This window comes from Pleurodeles waltl, chromosome 6, assembly GCF_031143425.1.
Source record: "Pleurodeles waltl isolate 20211129_DDA chromosome 6, aPleWal1.hap1.20221129, whole genome shotgun sequence".
Lineage (NCBI taxonomy): Eukaryota > Metazoa > Chordata > Amphibia > Caudata > Salamandridae > Pleurodeles > Pleurodeles waltl.
In genome coordinates, this window is record NC_090445.1 from 1,535,170,790 (window position 1) to 1,535,194,404 (window position 23,615).

Consider the following 23,615-nt stretch of genomic DNA (forward strand, 5'->3'; position numbering starts at 1 on the left):
TGGTGTAAGTGTGCCGTGCCATTGGCTACGTGGAACCTGTTGGCCACTTGGTGTAAGTGTGCTTGATGTTGGCTATGGGTGACACCTGTTGGCCACATGGTGTTAGTGTGCTGTGCCACTGGCTACGGCACACCTGTTGGCTACAAGTGTGCTCTGCTAATGGCTATGGGGACACCTGTGGGCCACGTGGTGTAAGTGCACCTTGCCGTTGACTATGGCCACACCTGTTGGCCATATGGTGTAAGTATGCTGTGCTAATGGGTATGGGGACACCTGTGAGCCACATGATGTAAGTGCACCATGACATTGGCTACTGGGACACCTGTTGGCCACATGGTGTGAGTGCACCATGCCCTTGGCTCGAGTACACCAGGTGACCACATGGTGCATATGCACTGTGTTTTGGCTATGGGGACACCTGTGGACAAATTATGGCCATATAGCGTAAGTGCACCATGCCGTTCACTGTGGGGACACCTGTTGGCCACATGCTGTAAGTGCGCCTTGCCATTGGTATGGGGACACCTGTTGGCCACATGGTGTAAGTGCACTTTAATTGATTGATTGCGCTCGAATGCCTGAGGGCGTCTTGGCGCTGCTGCTGATACCAAAGAAAGACAAGAGAAAGGAAACTACACTACTGACAGAAAAGACAGGTCTTGAGAAGCTTCCTAAAAGACAGTAGGTCTGAACAGTTCTTTAGGCTCAGAAGGAGCCAGTTTCATAGTCCAGCCAGCCTGAAAAAGAAGATTCTGCCACCCCAGGTTACCCGCTTAGCCCTAGATTATACTAAGGGGCATATTTATACTCCGTTTGCGCCGGAATTGCGTAATTTTTTTGACGCAATTCCGACGCAAAACTAACTCCATATTTATACTTTGGCGTTAGATGCGTCTAGCACCAAAGTCCATGGAGTTTGCGTCATTTTTTAGCGTGGACACCTACTTTGCGTTAATGATATGCAAGGTAGGCGTTCCCGTCTAAAAAATTGACTCCGAGGCATGTGCGCCGTATTTACACTCCCGGGCAAAATTCACACCCGGGAGTGGGCGGGTCAAAAAAAATGACGTACGGCCGCTTTTGTGCCGTTTTTTAACGCCTGGAAAGGCAGGCGTTAAGGGACCTGTGGGCTCTGAAGGAGCCCAGAGGTGCCCTCCCATGCCCCCAGGGACACCCCCTGTCACCCTTGCCCACCCCAGGAGGACACCCAAGGCTGGAGGGACCCATCCCAGGGACATTAAGGTAAGTTCCGGTAAGTATTTTTTTTCTTTTTTTTTGTGGCATAGGGGGGCCTGATGTGTGCCCCCCTACATGCCACTATGCCCAATGACCATGCCCAGGGGACATAAGTCCCCTGGGCATGGCCATTGGGCAAGGGGGCATGACTCCTGTCTTTGCTAAGGCAGGAGTCATTTCTATGGGGGTTGGGGGTCGAAAAAAATGGCGCAAATCGGGTTGAGGTGAAAAATTTGCCTCAGCCTGACTTGCCCCATTTTTTGACGCCCAAGCTCCATATCCCCCTACGCCGGCGCTGCCTGGTGTACGTCGTTTTTTTCCACGCACACCAGGCAGCGCCGGCGGCTAACGCCGGCTAACGTCATTGAATAAATACGGCGCCCACATGGCGCTTCAGAATGGCGTAAGCCGGCGCTCATTTTTTTGACGCAAAACTGCGTTAGCGCAGTTTTGCGTCAAAAAGTATAAATATGGCCCTAAGTGCTTGGCTTCCGAAGATCTGAGCGTTCGGAAAGGGGTATACTGCACAAATCCATCCTGAAGTTAGCCCGGACTGATGTTATGCAGTGCCTTAAAGGCAATACAGAGAGACTTGAACTCAAACCTCTTGGCCACAGGGTGCCAGGGAATTAACCAGATCTTCAAAGGTAAGCCTGCCATCAAAGTCAATCCCGTAATTCTTCACTTTCTGAACTCGTGAAGGAAGAGACCCCAATTCCTGAGCTCTCCAATTTGGTGACTAAAAAGAATTGTGTTTACCTAATAGAAGAACCTCAGTTTTTGCAGATTTAAGCTATAAGCAATTTTGCTTCATCCAGATGTCAATCTAGGACATGCAAGAGCTGAATCTTGAGGCAGCGTCCTTTAGATTAGTAGATACTGGTACCACTATTTGGGTACCAACTGCATATGACACTACAGAAAAACCAAAAGATTTGATCAGTCTCACCAAAGGGGTAACATAAAGATTGAAAGGCGTGGGGCTCAAGGATGAGCCCTGTGCCACTCCACGTGGCAGACAAAACTGATCAGAGATAAACTCTTTCTGTAAGAAAGGATTTTATCAAGCTAAGAGCAAGACTGCCAATCCCCACCTCAGCGAGCCGATTGATCAAGATGGTATGGTTGACCATATAAAAGGCCCCTGAGAGGTCAAGTAATATTAGTGCGGCCTTGCCACCCCTTTCTATGATTGATCTCAACTCCTCAGATGTAGCTATCAGTGCTGTCTCTGTGCTATGAGACCTTCTAAAACCATGTGTGGCTCAATCCAGCAGATTGTTGGTGTCTATAAAAGCTATAAGTTCAGAATTTAAAGCCTTCTTCAGAAGCATCTCTGGAAAAGGGAGCCTGGATTTTAGCCTATAGTTACTGGCCATTTGTGGGTCCAAATGTTTGTTTTTTTAATAACTGTAAAATGGAGGTCTTTTCTCAGTGACACGTAAAATAACCCAAATTATTTATGTCATTAAAAATCAATGTTAGTTGCCTGGTTAAAATATTAGGAACAAGATGTTTGATTTTTGGGAGGGCAGGGGTCCAAAGGCGATCCTGATTTAGTCAATTTCGTTAGACTGAAAACCTGTTCAATACTAAGCGGTGAAAACTTATTAAACACAGCATATGAATGTTGCAGATCGCTGTCTAGCAGGGATTTGGATGGTGATTGACAGTTACAAAAGTATTAAAAAATGTCCTCTACTTTTGTCTAAAGAAAAATTAGCTAGCATGTTACAAATGGCTAGACTACAATTTTTATGACTAACAGCGGGCTGCTTTGCCAGCCTTTTCACAGTACTGAAAGTTTTTTGAGTTCTGCCGTTGGTACGGGGATACCTGTTGGCCACATGGTGTAAGTGTGTTGTGCCATTGGCTAAAGGGACACCTTTTGGCCACATGGTGTAAGTGCGCTGTGCTACTGGCTACCGGGACACCTGTTGGCCAAATGGTGTAAATGCTCTGAGCTGTTGGCTACAGGGGACTCCTGTTTCCCACATTGTGCAAGTGCGCCGTGATATTGGGTAAGGGCACACATGTTAGCATCTTGGTGTAAGTGTGCTGTGCTACTGGGTACGGGAACACGTGTTAGCCAAATGGTGTAAGTTTGCTGTGCCCTTGGCTGTGGGGACACCTATTGACCACATGGTGTAAATGCCCAGTGAGGTTGTATATGGGGACAACTGTTGGCCACATGGTGCCAGTGCGCCATGCTATTGGCTACAGAGTCACCAGTTAGCCACATGGTAAAAGTGCAAGATTGCTTTTGGTTACAGGGACGCTTGTCGGCCACATGGTGTAAGTGCGCCATGCCATTGGCTAAGGGACACTGGTTGGCCACATGGTTTAAGTGCACAGTGCCATTGGGTACAGGAACACCATTTGGCCACATGGTGTAAGTGTGCTGTGCAATTGGGCACATGCACACCTGTTGGCCACATGGTGTAAGTGTGCCGTGCTATTGGCTATGGGGACAACTGTTGGCCACATGGTGCAAGTGTGCAGTTGGCTACGGGGACACATGTTTGCCACATGATGTGAGTGCGCCATGCCATTGGCTACAGGAACACCTGTTGGCTACATTGTGTAATTTTGCTGTGCTGTTGGCTGCAAAAACACCTGTGGTCACATTGTGTAAGTGCGCTGTGTCATTGATTATGGTGACACCTGTTGGCCAAATGGTGTATGTACTCCATGTCAATGGCTACATGGACATCCGTTGGCCACATGATGTAAGTGCACTGTGCCATTGAACACGGGGACACCTGTTTGCCAAATGATGTAAATGCATCATTCCAGTGGCTACGGGGACACCTGTTGGCCACTTGGTGTAAGTGCTCTGTGCCGAGGCCATTGGCCACGTGGTGTAAGTACACTGGGCTACTTGGTCTGTGGACACCTATTGGCCACATGGTATAAGTGCTCTGTGAAATTGGCTACAGGGACACCTGTGGACCGCATGGTGTAAGTGCGCCATGCCATTGGCTATAGGGACACTTGTTGGCCATAGTAGGAAACTGCATTTTTGTTGCAGTAGCCTTCCTAATTTTTGCCTGGTATTTGATGCAACTTTGACTGAAGTGCACTGGCTTCCTGCTAACCAGGTCCCCAGTGCCAGTGTTCTTTCCCCAAAACAAGATAACAGTACAGTTGGTCCCCAATTGACAATGGCTTTAGCACCCCTGCAAGTCCCTAGTAAGTGGTACCCATGGTACCTAGGGCATGGGTACTAAAGAGAATCCCTAAGGGCTGTAGCACACATTGTGCTATCCTAAGAGACCCCACACCCTACTCATGCAAACTGTCATTGAAGGCTGTATGAAATAGTGCAGACAAAAGTGAAAACACGGCATGACACACAACCTGAGTGCCATGCCCATTGACACTGCATGCAATATATGTAAGTCACCACTACCTCAGGCCTTTCAGCCTAAGACAGAATGCATTATGTTACATTTGTGGACATATCTCCATGAGCAGATATGCCACTGCTATGTCTTTGATGATTCTTGGACATAGTAAGTGCACAAGGAAGCCATTTTAAGTACAAGTGCTGCACACTGGTAATTATGAGTTCCCCAGCAACATGATGGCTTCACTGAAACCTATGGTGTTCGGTATCAAACACCTTGTATTAATAAACCCACACTGATTCCAGTGATGGATTTATTAATGCATGTACCCAGAGGAAATCTTAAAGGTGCCCCCTGAAAACATACCAGCCTCTAGTGTGCTGGCTGACTGGTCCAAGCCAGCCTACCACCACAGATGCGTTTCTGACCCCCCAGGAGGTGAGAGCTCCGCACTTAGGTCAGGAAAAATGCCTGCTCTGGCAAGAGGTGTTTACACCTCCTCCAAGCAAAATGGCTAGTAATCAGCATACCAAGGCCAGTGACTTCAAAGTCCCTGCCACCTTTGATATACAACCCTTGCTTCCCCCAGTCCTGGGAGTTGCCACCCCCTGCCCTGTGGTCCATTTGGCACCAGGACAGGCAGGAAAATTATCTAGTCAGGAGGCATGTTACACACTCAGGCTAGTCACACCCCTAAGGTGGGCTACCTGATGTGAACACAAAATTTAAAATTCCACCATCTTGGTTATGGTGGAAGTAGGCTCACAGGGTCAGGGTTAGGCCCACTCCCTACAGGAAGGGGGTGTAGTTACCATAAAGGTAGGTAACTCATTGGCTACTACCTAACACTCCCCTAACCACCTCTAAATTGAGTATTTAGGAGGCAAACCTGGTACCAGAAACAGGATTCTGCTGACCTACAAAGAAGGATACCGAAGTGCCATGAAAAGCAAGAACTGAGGAGCAGCAACTGACTTGGTGCCAACCCTGCTGCCCTGCCTGCTGAACTCGACAATTGCGCCAAGGTCATCTCCTGTAGCTGGTTTGCCCTCCAAAAGCCTAGGAGGACTGCTAGCACTTCAAGGACCAACAGCAATCTCCTTTGAAACTGGTTAGCAGTGGTAAAGTGCAGAGTCCAAAGGCCAACAAAAACAAATTTAGTAAAGCAGGAGAGAAAGCAAAACACTTTGGGGTGACGGGTCAAGTCCAACATAAATATTTACAATCTTAATATGCAGCCTTCCTAAAAGAGCTTATTGTCGATGCCCATCCTCCTTGGTGAGAAGGTCTTACTACTGCTACCTGGAGAGGATGATGTTTCAGTATACATAACTGAAAAATCCATGTGTATTATGATAGGAAAGTTTCCCGCTTATTGTAGCAACTAACACCTGTCGATTAGTGTAAAAAACTAAAGTATTGTAATTAAAAACAGGGCTACCCATAAAAAGGCCATTTAAACTCAATGGAGAATTGCTGGATAAAGTTTACTATTCCGATTTTTTGGGCATGTGCTATCACTGTGATAACTGATGCTTTCATGTGGAGAAGGCAATTGCTTAATTCACTGGGTGTTGCAAGACTGTATTGAGACTCCGCAGCAAAATAGGTATGCAAACAATTAATGCCTTATTGAAAGTCACTAGACAGAAAGCAGTAACAATGCCACTTGATGGGGCAAGTATCTAAGCATATTACAAAACGAGGGAATTATAAGAAATAGAAAACAGCTTTTTCAGAAGATTGCTAATATTGGACCTTGCACCCCACTGATTCCTCTGTATACTAAGCTGGGAATAAGACCTGTCTCTGTTGTAGTTGCTTTCTGCTCTGTCTTGTATCAGATTACTCTCACCAGGAACCACCATGCCTTGGTGTACCTAAGATTTGCCTGGAAGTGATGTTCTTTCAGGATATAAAAGTAATAGTTGGGCAGGGAATCTTATCAAGATGCTCATGGAACTGAATTTGATCCACTTATGGAAAGACTCTAACTCAATCAACCCTGGAAGTATCCTCGATGTGAAGGATGCATACTGGTGATTGAACTTTACTGTCAGCAACAGTAGATGCTGTCTCCTGCGCTTGTTTTTTAAAAGCTCAAGGGTCGGCCACGTCCCGGGGCATGTAAAAAACATAAGGAGAGGGGCACACAGGGCCCTGTTAGGGTTTGTACACAGCAAAGAGCATGTCCCCTCTCACTGCACTAGTGGGTTCTGTTATAGCTCCCTTTTAAACTTACTATTGAAAGCCTTTCTTGTTATCTCACCTTCCCCCCCCTCTAGGCTTCTGTGTATGTTGTTTAATGTGCTGTTTTGTTTACACATTGGGCCTTGCTTTTACCAAGGCTTCTTTAAAATACTCCTCCCTAGGCCATGTGTTAATCTAACTCATTTGCATAATAACTGAAACTCTGCACACCTTTCAAGAACATGTGCAGCATGTGAGGACCACACCCAGCTCTTCGAACCACACCCAGCTCTGCACACCTTCCAAGAACATGTGCAGCATGTGAGGACCACACCCAGCCCTTCAAACCACACCCAGCCCTGTCTATAAAAGGCATCCCCCGAGCCTCACCCAGTGCTTGTGCTCGTCTACCTCCCGCTTACCTGAGAACAGATCCCTCGGCGCTGGCACTCCTGCTCTTTACAGACTTTCATTGACTTCAATGGGCGCAGCTTCTGGCTCTTCCTTCTTCCGGTTTCCGGTTCCTCCTTGCTTCAGCCTCTCTCCTATGAGTAACCTGCAAAAGAGAAAGAAGACAAGGTTAGACTGATCAGTATCTCTTGCCAGCAACAAGTAAGTGCAAAACCTTTTATTACCTGAAAGAACTTTGACAACAATTTCTGGATTCGTGTATAGACAATTTGAAACGAAATACCTTCCACGAACATTGTGATTCAAACTCTTTGTTACAAGAATATTTTGCAGAACTTTGTGAAGCAAACATTGTTTTTTCTCATGGAACTTTTAAGAATCGAACAGTGGAAACCATTAACAGCAAGGCAAACAGTAAATCAAGGACTTGCACAAATTACATGCTGTATTTTGATGTAAAAGTACAGTATTTGTTTTATAAAAGATTCTGGAAATATGGGAAAAGTGAGTCTGCTATTGGGAATTTAGGCTTTAGTTATATTATGATGAATGTTTGATATTGGTAATTCTGATAACGGTATTTGTTTAATGTTTTAGAAGCTTTACAGTAATAGAAAACACATCCCAGAACAGTAACACATTCCAAACCTGGAAACTAGAGACCAGGATCCAAGAGGTACTTTTAGAAGAGAATTTCTAATAAATAAAGGGATAGTCAGGAACCCATTTAGGAATAGGTTGCACTTATCTGTTCTTTGTTTATGTTTCATTAGGCACCAGTTTCTACAGAAGTCAGAAAGGGCCGCAGATTTGTGCAGCACTTCAACAGTGGAAACGCAAGAACGGTGTTGTCTCTCTTTTTTATTTTATCCACTTCCCCCCTTCCCTTGAGCTTCTGTTCTTAGTGCACTGTTTTAAAAACTAGTGTGCTGGAACAAGCAGTTTCAGGGTGGGGTCGGATTGTCTTCAACCTCCATCAGAACTGAACAAGAACTCAGGTGAGCTGGGCTTTGACAGGCCCTCCTCCTGGGTTTATTATTGCCCTAGGAACCGCCACCTCCCTGAGGCTTATCATTTGTAATATGCAGGGGGCTGCGCAACAGTGGGCTACCCTGGGGACCACCACCTCCCCAGGGCCTCAATGAAATTCAATGCAAGGGGGCTGTCCCCCCCACGGCCCCAGGAACCACCACTATCCTTGGCCTCAAATTAAATCGAATGCGGAGGCCGTGCGTCCCTCCACAGCCCTGCGGGACTATAACACCTCCCCAGGGCTTTAAAGATGTCTAATGCAGAAGGCCACATAGAACCACCTCCCGTAGCCACGGAGACGCCACCTCCCCGGGCTAAAATATAACAAGGAGAGATGTCCATTTCAGACTCCTGAGGACCACCACCTCCTTGGAGCAAATCCAACTTTGGAGTGGGGCCGTGCAGCCCCCCTCGAGGAGCCAATGATGGCTCCTGCTATGTCCCGGGGTGCCCACCCCCAGGACATAGCTACTTGCTGTGACTTTTGGGAGCTGACAGCTCCCGCCAAGTCACAGCAAACACTCCGCTCAAATGAAGTGAGAGCTGTCAAACAGCTCTCACTTCATGCAAGCATAGATTTCCTCTGTTTCCCTGCCAGCGGAGGTGCAGGCAGGGAAACAGAGAAAACAGCCTTTAGCAGCTCCCTCTCTGTGACAGCAATGCCAGCCCCCACAGGAGGTGGGGAGCCGGCTGGGACTGCGGGAGCCTACAGGCTCCCCATGCGGTCTCCAAAATTGTGACTGGGTGCCCTGGGTCACATGTCCGGGCCCTGGGGGTTGGCCCTGGGGACGGATGCCACGTGGCTCCTCTACCCCAAAAACAATTAATAGTTAGGCCGGGGATGGGGTCCCCGAGGCAGAGATCATCCTGGGGATGGGGGTCATGCATCATGCAGTTTGCACAAGGAGCTGTTCAAAACGTGTACAATAATAGTGAGCCAAATGTAGAAATTGCCTTCATTTTCCTATAAGAGAATAGGTTACAGATGCTATTGCTGTTTAATGTCAATGTTATATGTTGCACTACAATGTATTGCATTATGTTGCGTTTTATAAATGGGTTGTACGTTGCCTTGAGATAATAACTAGTATGAACATTGTCTGTGGCTCCAAGAATGTATGATCAAGCTTTTTTAACTGTGCTTATATCCATGTCACATCCTTCATCTGTACGGTCTTCTTATTATGTAATGGCCTACTGCTGAAACAATAAGGCAAATAAGTAAATATGCAAAGGGCTATCAGTTAAATAGCAAGGGCCGACTGAAGGTGCAGCTTAGCAACTGCTCTGCTAATATAGATCGCCCCACCACTCTTTCAGTGCTAGAATCAAGGACACCAGCTCCAGAAAATTCGGAAGCACACAGAAGGATGCCGCAGACAGGTTAATTTATTACTGGGCATGGTTGGACAATGCAGGTTAAAGGAAGGGTATTGGTGTAGTTATTTATTGCCTCTCCTAAGTTAATTGTCCCTGTCCACACTTCTTCTCCTTCAAGAACCCGGTGACACCGTGCCTCATTTACCTTTTAGGGGCCTCCAACCAAAGTCATATTTAACCATAGCTGTGCTGCTGTACAACATAACTAAAACACATTGACAAAGCCTATAGATCTTGCATATACGGCCTTAGCTTAGTCAGTATGATTGGGCTGGGGTGTGATTCATATTTCCCAGCAAACATGGTGGCATATCACATTGAAATATATTTGATGGGAAGCAGGGCATGAGGGCAGTTAAGAGGCAGGGGAGAGGAGTGCGGATTGTTAGGGGTATTTAAAACACAATGGCGGTCATGACCGCCGCCCGCCATGCGGTTACCGCCGAATGACCGCACCGCGGTCAAAAGACCGCAGCAGTCATTCCAACTTTCCCGCTGGGCCGGCGGGCGACCGCCGAAAGGCCGTCCACCAGCCCAGCGGGAAAGCCCCTGCAACGAGGAAGCCGGCTCGGAATAGAGCCGGCGGAGTTGCAGGGGTGCGACGGGTGCAGTGGCACCCGTTGCGATTTTCACTGTCTGCAAAGCAGACAGTGAAAATCTTTGTGGGGCCCTGTCAGGGGGCCCCTGCACTGCCCATGCCAGTGGCATGGGCAGTGCAGGGGCCCCCAGGGGCCCCACGGCACCCGTTCCCGCCATCCTGGTTCTGGCGGTGGACACCGCCAGAAACAGGCTGGCGGGAAGGGGGTCGGAATCCCCATGGCGGTGCTGCAAGCAGCGCCACCATGGCGGTTTCCCTGGGCCAGGGGAAAACCGGCGGGAAACCGCTGGTTCCCCTTTTCTGACCGCGGCTTTACCGCCGCGGTCAGAATAGCCCAGGAAGCACCGCCAGCCTGTTGGCGGTGCTTCCGCCGCCCTCCGCCATGGCGGTCATGGACCGCCAGGGTCAGAATGACCCCCAATATTTTGCAAAATAAGTAATATTTTTAAAGACCTTTGAAAAACCAATATAGAAGAGAGTGCATGTGTGTGGTTCTGTGTGTGTGTGTGTGTGTGTGTGTGTACAAATCCCAGGTGAAATCCGACACCTCACCATACCCAACTGAAAGCACCTGTACCCAACTAATTACCAAATAATATATTTATGAGGCAGGTGTAACAACCCAAACAACCACCTGAAGCTACGCCCCTACTTGCATGTGTGAGACATATTGTCTTTGACAAAGCTTTTTCTAATAGTGTCTCTGGAGATTTGGTAAACGAGGATTCTGCTGGCTACTCAGTTTGAAGGGTGGACAGGGAAGGGGCCGGATAGGATGATTCAAAGACCTCATCCCTTTCCACTAGCCTAATGGTGATAGCTACCTCTGTAGGTGGCTTCTGCCTCCCAGGCTACACAGATTACACAAATACGGGGCCTCTGATTAGGTAAAAGGAAGCAGGACAGGGAACAACCAAAGAAAAAAAAAAAAAAAAAACACCTCCCCAAATGCAAAGAATCACAATATTATCCACCAGAACTATTTTTTAATATGTTAATATATTTTCATTTATTAAGAGAGATCTCAATTATCAAAATACAGTAACATAATTATTTTAATTTCAGTTATGCTAATTCTATATAGTACAAATCACATAATACAAAACAACAACGCAACTTTATCACTCTCTCATTATAATATACACTGCCATCCCCTATAACAAAACAAATGCATTAACATCACACACAACCCCACTCATAACATCGCATAAAAAATATCCTTTAGCTACATTTACATCAAAAGTGTTCAACAGAAGGAACCTGCATTTTCCTTTCAGATTATAGAAAACATATAATTTTTCCATCAAACTCATGCATTTAGATGTTGTATAACAGTATAGATATCAGTGTCCCCTTCTTGTTCATAGCCAATTATATCTTGTTATTGTTGTATTTCCCCAGTCATATGTACATATCCTTATTGTATATCTGTTGTGATTTCTGTTGATCTCCTCTAGTCATTTAGATAATTATACTCATTTCGTGCCGACGCCCATTTTGGTGTCACACGCCAAACATCACGACACAAAAGTACCAATATACAATACAGAGGCCGGCTAGGTAAGTGATAAAAATACCTAAAAAACACTGGGCTCCACATAGATTAATTAGTCCTGACTCCTTGATATATCTCTGAAAAAACAAATTGTTGTCCAGAGATTTTCATTTTTACTTGTGTTTTTGTATCAATAGAGAAGTAATTTAGCATAGGTAGACAGCTCTAATCCGGGCCGTTTTTTTCTCAACAACATTTTTAAAAATGGCAGATGTGTTGCAGTGATGATGTAATATTTCAGGAACCATGAGACCTATATACTTCATTTTGGTGTCAAAACATAGATTTTGGGGGTCAAGTAGTCTTATAGAGACAGGAAATAACTCCTCAGAGCAACCGTTCTGCCGTTTTCTAATATAGCGGCTATATAATGATGTGTTGTAGCCATAATACTGGTAATTTATTTTAATATTGTTTTTGTTTCAGGTTTTCTGTTGATTCAAATTTGTAAACATAAGCAAAGCAGGTGGTAGAAGAGGATCTTTACCTCCTGACAGAGTCTTGCTAACTACAAAACCTGAGGACTCCTTCAGCAAATAAAAATGTGTCATATGCCAAACTAATATAAAAGAAAAGCTAACATCAACTGCGGCTGGACAGAAGGGAGTTTGAGCTGCTGCAGAAACACGGCAAGACAAAGTTCACCAAAGACTGAAATTGATGGGTAAATAGGATCTAATATTTTCTTATTGTAACAACAAGTGCTACAGGTCATATACAATGGGGAAAAAGCCTGGAAAAAATTGTCAAAAAATAGCAGAAACCAGTGAATCACAACAAGAATAAGAGTCTTCTGTGACAGCGACGACAACCAAACACAATGCCCATTCACTTAGAAGACCAATAGCTAACCCTTGTACACCTCCAACGACTGATCAGAAAGCAGAGGATCTTCAATGTGTTATTTGTGGTTTAGACAGAACAAGGGCCAAAGGAACTGACAAAAGAACAAAGTAACAGAGTATGTGAGTATCAAAGGGCAAACATGTTTTTATCTGCAGCTAGTTTCTTCCAAGATAAAGTTTTCAGCCGAGAAGCTGATCTAAACAGCAAGATGAATGTATTTGCAGCAGATTTTTATGCCCACCCAACTACATGTGTGCATACATTCAAAAATATGAATGTACAATGTTAAGTCTGCACTCCTTGAAAAAGCACATGAAGTTTTAAAGCCACTTGTGAGTGCTGGCTATGGATTTATACTCACTGTGATCGAAGAACTAATGGTCAACATTGAGGAAACTGTATTGATCCATAATAATTAAATTAAGATTTTTCTTATGAGAACGTACAATGACAGAATTAGTTTTTTGTCAGTCTAACAAAAAGAATGAGCCACCTGTGGTGTTTTCAGCTGATTTGACTCCTGAAGTTCTCGCTGCCAAAATAAGATCATCCTAAAAGATTTAGATTTTTTAATGAAAATTATGTGATGCCAAATCATGGGAGTCAACAAGAATACCTGATGTTGTCTTAATATTTTTTACATCTTTGTTTAATATCAGCAAAGGAAAACGGTTACAAACTAAAGTTCTTGAGTTCAGAGTGACCCTTGACCTGTTTGGAGGTCGGGATCGCTCCCCACGCCGCACAGCTCCACCCGACTGTGCCCGGACCCGCTTCCCCGCCCTCGCTGCTGCTGCGAGTTCGAGGCCCTCCTCCACCCGCAGGCTTCCACCTGCACCTCATCCCTGGTGGCCAGTGGTGAGCCTGTAAGTATTCTGTGTCTGCCTTGTGTATGTTGTCGTATTCTTTTCTGCCTTTTTACTGTTTTTCTGCCTTTCTACTGTTGTCTGCTCTTTTGCCCTTCTCTGTTCCCTCTCTGTTTCTCCTTCCTCCTGCCGCTGCGGCCCTGCCCCACTCGCATGCTCATTCGTACTCCACTGCCGCCTCCTAGCTGCTCTTCCCTCCTACCCCCCTTCTTAATGGTGGCCGCTGCACGGTGGGGAGAGTGACCTTTCACCTGTTTGGAGGTCGGGATCGCTCCCCACGCTGCACAGCTCCACCCAACTGTGCCGTGTCCACTTCCCCGCCCTTGCTGCTGCTGCAAGTTTGAGGCCATCCTCCACCCGCAGGCTCCTGCCTGCGCCTCATCCCTGGTGGCCAGTGGTGAGCCTGTAAGTATTCTGTGTCTGCCTTGTGTCTGTTGTTGTATTCTTTTCTGCCTTTTTACTGTTTTTCTGCCTTTTACAGTTTTTCTGCCTTTTTACTGTTTTCTGCTCTTTTGGCCTTCTCAGTTCCCTCTCTGTGTCTCCTTCCTCCCGGCGCTGCATCCCCTGCGGCCCACCCGCCTCGCGCGCTCATTCGCGCTCCACTCCCGCCTCCAGCTGCTCCTCCCTTCCACCTTCCCTTCTTAATGGCGGCCGCTGCACGGTGGAGAGAGTGACCCTTGACCTGTTTGGAGGTCAGTATCGCTCCCCATGACCCACAGCTCCACCCGGCTGTGCTCGTGTCCGCTTCCCCACCCTCGCTGCTGCTGCGAGTTCGAGGCCCTCCTCCACCCACAGGCTTCCGCCTGCGCCTCATCCCTGGTGGCCAGTGGTGAGCCTGTAAGTATTCTGTGTCTGGCTTGTGTCTGTTGTCGTATTCTTTTCTGGCTTTTTACTGTTTTTCTGCCTTTTACTGTTTTTCTGCCTTTTTACTGTTTTCTGCTCTTTTGCACTTCTCGGGTCCCTCTCTGTGTCTCCTTCCTCCCGCCGCTGCGTCCCCTGTGGCCCGCCCCGCTCAAGTGCTCATTCGCTCTCCGCTCCCACCTCCCAGCTGCTCCTCCCTCCCACCTCGCCTTCTTAATGGCAGCCTGGATCGCGCCCAGCACCTTACCCCTTTGCCCCCATGAATGCCAACACCCTCCACGCCCTCAACGCTGGCCGATCAGCCACCTGCGTCCAGGCCACCCCTAAGCACAGCCACGGACCCTTCTCCTGCCGGAGCTGCAACTTCACCAGCCCCCGAGCCGCTGCCCAGCCCGCCAGACGCACCCACCTCAGATGCATCCTTCTCAACACCCGCTCCGTCCACAAGCACGCCATCGAACTCTGGACCATTCTCGTCTCTTCCTCCACGGCCCGAACATCGCCGTCCTGACAGAGACCTGGATGAACCCATCCTTGGCACCCGACATCGCCGTAGCCATCCCAGACAGATTCAAGATCACCCACAGGGACCGCACCAACAGACCAGGAGGAGGGATCGCCATCGTCCACAGGAACACCATCAGTATCTCGACAAACACTGAAGACACCATCAGCACCACCGAACACCTGCACTTCCAGATCCACATCGATCCCAAGACCAGTCTCAGAGGAACCCTCGTCTACAGACCCCCCGGCCGCAGTTCAGCGACTCCATCAACGACATAGTCAGCACGCAAGCCCTTGCCTCTACAGACTACATCCTCCTCGGAGACCTGAACTTTCACCTAGAGAACAACAATGACAGCAACTCAGCCGCCCTGCTCGACAACCTCGCCAACCTTGGACTCAAACAGTTCATCACGTCACCCACCCACTCTGCCGGACACACGCTCAACCCATCTTCTCTGTCAGCAGCCACGTCACCTTCAGCCACACCACGGAACTCTACTGGACCGACCACCGCTGCATCCACTTCACCTTCGAGAAACCCATCAAGCACCATCACCCGCAACGGATCGCCCGCCACAGCTGGAACAAGGTCACCGAAGACCAGCTGATCTCCGCCCTCACCAAAGCCCCATCAGCTGGCACCACTGACACCGACACAGCTGCCCACAACCTCAGGCAATGGATTGTCGACTGCGCCAATGCTCTTGCCCGATCAAGAAACCCTCCAACAACCGTACCGACAGAAAGGCCATCTGGTTCACCACTGACCTCCAGGCTTCCAAACAGACGTGCCGAAGACTTGAGAAGAAGTGGCGCAACGAACAGACACCGATCACCCATACGGCCCTCAAGAACGCCATCCGCAGGCACCACCAGCTCATCCGGACCGCCAATAGATCCTCCTTCAAAGAACGCATTGATAACAACTCGCACAACAACAAAGAGCTCTTCAACATCGTGAAGGAACTCTCCACTCCCAGCTCCATCACCAACGACATCCCACCTTCGCAAGACCTCTGAGACTCCCTAGCCACCTTCTTTCACCGCAAGATCACAGACATCCACAACAGCTTCAACACCAAGACCCCCGACAGCTACCAACACCTCAGACTCATGGCCCCCCAGCCACACCAACCTCCTGCTCTCCTGGGCCCACATCAACGACGATGATACCACGAAAATCATGAACACCATTCACTCCGGCTCACCATCCGACCCCTGCCTGCATCACATCTTCAACAAAACGAGCTCCATCATCGCCCCCCAACTCCGGATGATCATCAACAGCTCCTTCGAGACCGCCACCTTCCCAGAAAGCTGGAAGCACGCCGAACTCAACACCTTACTCAAAAAACCCAAGGCGGACCCAAAGGACCTCAAAAATTACCGGCCCATCTCCTTGCTCCCATTCCCGGCGAAGGTCATCGAGAAGATCGTCAACAGGCAACTGACCCACTTCCTTGAAGTAACCAACACCCTGGACCCATCCCAATCCGTCTTCCGCAGCAACCACAGCACCGAGCCCGCCCTCATCGCCGCCACAGATGACATCAGGACCATGCTGGACAAGGACGAAACTGCGGCCCTCATCCTTCTGGACCTCTCGGCCGCCTTCGACACCATCTGCCACCGCATCGTATGCACATGCCTCCACAACGCAGGAATCTGCGGAAAAACCCTGGACTGGATCACCTCCTTCCTCACTGGCAGAACTCAGAGAGTCTGCCTCCCTCCTTTCCGATCTGAACCCACCAAAACCATCTGCGGCGTACCCCAAGGATCTTCCCTCAGCCCGACCCTCTTCAACATCTACATGGCACCGCTCGCCAACATCGTCCGATCTCACAACCTCAACATCATCTCCCACGCCGACGACACCCAGCTGATCCTCTCCCTCACAAAAGAACTTGCCACCGCCAAAAACAACCTCCATGAAGGAATGAAGGCCGTTGCCAACTGGATGGAGAACAGCCACGTGAAACTGAACTCGGTCCTCATCATCGGCTCCACCCCCTCTACCTGGAATGACTCCTGGTGGCCGACCACTATGGGAGCCGCACCAACCCCACCGACCACACACGCAACCAGGGGTTCATCCTGGACTCATCGCTCTCCATTGCCCAACAAGTCAATGCCATCTCATCCTCCAGCTTCAACACCCTTCGCATGCTCCGCAAGAAGTACAAGCGGATCCCCACTGAAACCAGAAGGATGGTCACTCAGGCTCTCGTCAGCAGCAGACTGGACTATGGCAACGCTCTCTATGCGGGAACCACAGCCAATCTCCAGAAAAAACTGCAACGCATACAGAACGCCTCCGCAAGCCTCATCCTCGACATCCCCCATCACAGCCACATCACAGCACACCTAAGAGACCTTCACTGGCTCCCCGTCAACAAAAGGATCACCATGAAGCTCCTCACCCACTCTCACAAAGCACTCCACAACACCGGACCAGCATACCTCAACAAACGACTCACCTTCTACACCCCGAACCGACAGCTCCGCTCCGCCAACCTCGCCCTCGCTACCGTTCCATGCATCCACAGGTCAACAGCCAGGGGCAGATCCTTCTCCTACGTCGCCGCCAAGACCTGGAACACCCTCCCCATCCACCTGCGGCTGACCAAGGACCTGCTGACCTCAAGACCTGGATGTTCGAGCAGTAGCAGCTCCGCTTTATCCCATCCCCCTCCTCAGCACCTTGAGACCTTCGCGGGTGAGTAGCGTGCTCTACAAATGTACTGATTGATTGATTGATTGATTGAACAGAAGCCGACAACTTTGATGATGACTTTGAAGATGTAAGCGAAGAAATGGAAGACAATCCAATGAACTGACAGGCTTATGCTGTACTGTCTTTTCCAAATCATGTTTTATGAATTACATCACAGCAAAATTAAAACTCCACTACACATGATAACTGCCCACGCAATCTATGACAAGTTCAAAAGTAGAGAGCTAATGACTTCAAAGAATAGGACTAGTGTATCAACAAGTTATAATGACATAGTACGGAGCAGGAACTTGCTAGAAGTTCATGCTGTAAAATCTTGTGAATCTGACAGGGCACCACTTCCAAATCACTTTACCAGGAAAGGATTTACAATTGCTGCTCTTGATGATTTTGATGACAGATCTTCTTTGTGTGGAACATCCAACACATATGATACTGCCATGGTGCTTTTTTGAGACTGTACCAATGAAGTAGCAAGCTGTGTCAGCTGAAGCCAGGAATAAACAAACCTGCAAACTTAAAACCAAACTGTCTTGCCAAAGTGTGCAAAAGCACTACAAGTCACCAACACATCCCAGTCTACCAGAAAGGTTTCAAAGTGGCTGAGAACATGGATCTTCTTCTACCTGATTCTGCGGTCCACATAGCTGATTTGACTGAATTTATAATATTGCTTATTCGGTGTGGATTGAAGGATGAAGAAAAGCCAGTTCCTCTGTGGTTGGAATTCATGCTCTGACATCCCAGAATACCATCCCCGCTCTAACATCCCAGAATACTGTTCCTCTGAAGAAGGTTGGGTTTTTACCAGTAATACCATCTCCAGTCACAAACTATGCAACAGTATACACAGCTCTAAACAAATTCCAAAATGTGCGTGCTCAGCTTGAAGACAAGCTTATCCTGCCAATTTTCTGCAATGAAGGTGTCTTCTGTATTGTAGCTGGCATTTTTATGAGCAATCCAGTAGAATTTGATGATCTTTATCCAATGATGGGTGTTTTCCACATGACAAACGTTGCATTGAAGTGTGCAGGAAGTTACCTTAGTGGTTGTGGCACAGACAATGCAACTATTGAGGCTAAAATCTTTGGAAGCAAAATTGTCCAGTCAGTATCGAATGGAACTCATTATGTTTGTTTGTTGCAAGGTATGCTCATCATATCTGATGCTGTAGAAAAATTGTGTTGGAATGCCTTCTGGAACAAGAATGACATATCTTATCTAAGAAGTGAACAAGGCACAGGGTGCACTTCATTAAAAAAACATGATGCAAAGCCAGGCAATGTTCAATACACTCAGAAAACTGAAAACCATAACATTATAAAGATATGGCTACTAGATATCCTGAAAAATGTATCAAAACTGTACATACAGGAGAGATTTGTACTGTAAGAGAAAAGGCTGTTTGACATAATCACTACAGCTAAACGTCCACGCTTTAATTGCCATAGTAAGAGTTTCATCCAACCAGCCACTACAAAACAAGCTTAAAAAAAACAAATTTTGCAAGCACATAGAGAGATGGATGTAGCAAAAGAAAGGGGTGAAGTTATCAAGGAGATTCTGTTGCATGATCTTCTTCCAAGAAACTAATTCTTTGATGGGGATGCTGCAACTAAACCAGTGTAGCAGAAACTCATACAAGAGCTCGAAAAAAAACTTTCACCTGAAGAATTTCAATTTGAAAAGTTGTCCTCATTGAAAATTGCTGTTGTTGTGGACAATATGTCACAATTGTGAATGTTCAAGATTTTATCCATGCAAAACTTCAGAGAGATTGTTCAGACTGTTCTATAGATATCAAAGTCAGTGTGCACCTTGCAAGAACTGCACATTGTCTTTGACAGTTATCTCAAATTATCTGTCAAACAATGTGAGAGAATCGGACGAATGTCTGCAAGTGGAACAGTTGACCTTGCCTGCATCAAAAATTTAATACCTATACCTGTGGAACTTGATCAATTCTGGTCATCAACATCGAACAAGATGAACTTGGGGAGGTTAACTCGCCAAAAAGTTGCTGATGCTTCAGTGAACTCTCAAATTTCCAATTATTGCAAGTGAGGAGTTGGTGCCTGCAGAGATATATTCAAAAGGTATGTGCCATATTGTTCAAGAACTTAAAAGCAAATGGGAGGAAGCTAACCTTCGTATTGTGCCCCATGTTGAGTGGACTGTTTGAAACGGTTTGAATCGAGTCATTGTACTGTCAATTGACAAAGATGCTTTTATTGTGCTACTTAGATTTGTTGCAATGTTTATAAGTCAAGGATTGTCAGAGTTATAGATACGTTATGGTACTCGTGAGAAAATAAACTTAATCCCACTTCACATTCTGTAAAAGAAACTTGACCCAGAGGTACCCAGTGTTCTTATCAAGGCACATATTCTTACAGGTGATGAAACTATGAGCATAATTGGAACACGGTTTGGAGCTTTAACTGCTTTAACTGCTGAACCAGTGAAGTTTCTAAAACGATTTGCTGAGAAAAAAGATTGTGATTTTAAAGACGTCGAAAAATGCCTTGTGCATGTGTGGAGTGAGTTCTGACTGTCACACATTTGACGATCTTCGCTACAGTGAGTTCAAGAGATCAGTCCCGCTAAGTGACCTTCTACCGATGTCATATTCTGTGCATGGACACTTTAAAAGAGCATTCTGCTTGATCAGAAGATGTGTAAATGTTTTGATTCATGGATATGTAGAGAAAGATCTCTGCGAATTTGGTTGGGAAGATATAGATGGGGTGCTAAAACTTCAAAATATCTAAAGCCTCTACTCACAACTCTTACACATACATGTACCTGCAAAACCTGTGCTACAAAAAGATGTGCCTGTTGATATGCTCTTCTCAAATGTTCAACAAATGTTCAACATTCTGCATATGTACCACAAGTGATTGCCGAAACAAATCAATACAGTGAACCATGAAAATGTGTTTAAAACAGGATCGATAAATATTATTTTTTCAGGTCATAAACATTGTTTGGTGTACACATAAAAGGATTAAAAACACATAAAAGGATTAAAAACATTATTATTGATTTCATTGCTATAGGTATCTCTTCTTCCTCTATGGAAAATGGTGGAAGGGTTGCTCTGAGGAGTTATTTTCTGTCTCTGTACGACTACTTGGCCCCCAAAACCTATGAGTATATAGGTCTCATTGTTCCTGAAATATTACACCAACACTGCGACACATCCGCCATTTTTAAAAATGTTGTCCAGAAAAATTCGGCCCAGATCAGCAATGTATACCCAAGCTAAATTACTTCTCTAATGATCCAAAAGCACAAATCAAAAATGAAAATCTCTGGCCAACAATTTTTTTACTGAGGTATTTCAGGGGGCTGGGATTAAGGGGGTCATTCTGACCCTGGCGGGCGGCGGGAGCCGCCCGCCTGGAGGGAACCGCCGAATGACCGCACCGCGGTCAAAAGACCGCAGCGGCCATTCTGGCTTTCCCGCTGGGCCGGCGGGCGACCGCCAGAAGGCCGCCCGCCGGCCCAGCGGGAAACCCCCCTCAGCAATGAAGCCGGCTCCGAATGGAGCCGGCGGAGTTGTAGGGGTGCGACGGGTGCAGTGGCACCCGTCGCGATTTTCAGTGTCTGCAAAGCAGACACTGAAAATCATTATGGGGCCCTGTTAGGGGGCCCCTGCACTGCCCATGCCAGTGGCATGGGCAGTGCGGGGGCCCCTAGGGGCCCCACGACACCCGTTCCCGCCATCCTGTTCCTGGCGGTAAAAACCGCCAGGAACAGGATGGCGGGAAGGGGGTCGGAATCCCCATGGCGGCGCTGCAAGCAGCGCCGCGATGGAGGATTCCCTGGGCCAGGAGTAAACCGGCGGTAAACCGCCGTTTGCCCTTTTCTGACCGCGGCTTTACCGCCGCGGTCAGAATGGCCCAGGAAGCACCGCCAGCCTGTTGGCGGTGCTTCCGCGGTCCCCGGCCCTGGCGGTCATGGACCGCCAGGGTCGGAATGACCCCCTAAATGTACAAATCAATACTAGCCTTGCCTGGGTACAAAGTTAGAAACTGACTTTATCCTTATTGTACAAATAAACTGTCCAGTGTCACCATAACAGCATAAGGTGTTGGAACAATAATAGTCCAATAGGTTGAGGGCCTGATTAAGAATTTGCCAGAGGGGGTTACTCCTTCACAAACATGATGGCTACTCTGCTCGCTGTATTTCGATCCCATAATAGCCTAAGGAGATTGTAATACAGTGGACGGGATATCTGCCATGTTTGTGACGGAGTAACCTGTCTGCCAAACTCTAAATCAGTCTCATAGTTCTAGAGATGGATTATCCTTAACTCTATAGCTCATATATCGATATGCCTCTGGGTTATTTCGACTTCAAGCAGTCTCTTACAGCAGCATCCCATCGGGTAAATGTCAGAAAAGAAGTCTGCGTAGATCACAGGTTTCTGCATGTGAAGCGCTTCATAATATCCTATGGAGATCATAATACAGCGGATGGGCTATCCAACACGTTTGTGGCTGAGTAACCCATTCGTCACACTCTAAATCAGGCCCATAGTTCTATAAATGGAATATCCTTAACGGAGTAGCTCATATATCAATATACCCTCTGGCCATTTTGACTTCAAGATGTACCTTACAGCAGCATCCCATCGGGTAAATGTCAGAAAAGAAGGCTTCATAGGCCACAGGTAGCTGCATGTGAAGCACTTAATTCACATTCACAGCTCACATATCACTGGCATGATCCAAGGCAGTGGGTTAACATAAGTGCCATGGTGGCTTCTGTGTAGGCACTGCAGGTTTGGTGTGTGATTGGTGTCTTTTAGATAGCCACGCACCAAACTTTTTTGTTTTTCAGAAATAAACTCCTAAAGCAAGAGTTTGTTTCTGAAAAACAAATAATAATGGCCCCTCTTTTTTCTCTGTTTGTGACCCTTGCATTTGTGGACGGAAAAAAGGACATCCGACCATCTGATTTAATGAGGTTGGGAGATCTCATGACCTTACTACGGTAGCCCCTATCCCATCGGGCCATCAGTGTAAGTTTTCTGGTGGCAAATCCAGTGCGCCACCATATCAGAAAAATTACAGTCTACCCAACTCATAATTGAGTGCAAAGACTGAGGGTTTGTCATGCAGGGTATTTAATTATGTAAATAGGATGGGCGATCAGATGCTCTTACTCAGACAGCCTTTACTCAATCAGCCCAAGGGAGTAAGGGCCTGATTACAACTTTGGAGGACGGTGTTAATCCGTCCCAAATGTGACGGATATACCACCTACCGTATTATGAGTTCCATAGGATATAATGGACTCGTAATACGGTCGGTGGTATATCCGTCACATTTGGGACGGATTAACACCGTCCTCCAAAGTTGTAATCAGGACCTAAGTTTTCCGATGGCAGAGCCAGCAGGAGCATCATTGGCAGAAAAATTTACAGTGTGCTGGACTCATACTTGAACAGACAAACAGAAGTTTTAGAAGACAGGGTATTCCATCACATGTATTACAGAGTACCCTCTCCACAAAAATCTAAGCCTCTATACAGTTGAACAAGAACAGATAATATGCAGAAGGGAATACCATAAGGATACATTTAGGTACTCTCATGACATAGACGCTTATCTTTACTGGGAAACAACCAACAGAAGCAGGGCACTCTTCAAATAAATCAAGCACTGCTTCAACCCCTTGTTGGGCCAACCTATTCCCTACTCCACAGAAAAGTGCATTGCCATCAACCTTTTCTTCAGTAAAAAAATACAGAACAGTCGCTACCACATAAACAATACCAAGCCTGCTTCACCTCTTACAACCACCCATTCCCTTAGAATCCTTCAATGATCAGCCTTCAAAACCCTATCTCTCCAAGATCCCACTGACATACTCAACTCCTTTCTTACAAAGATAAAGATGCTGTCTTACCATCATCCTCCATTAACGTTTTCTCTGGAGAGCCTTTCTTATCCCCTATTTACCATTGTCAATGCCTCCCTCACTCAAGGCATGTTCCCAGCTCTCAAGACAAGCCATATACTCACAC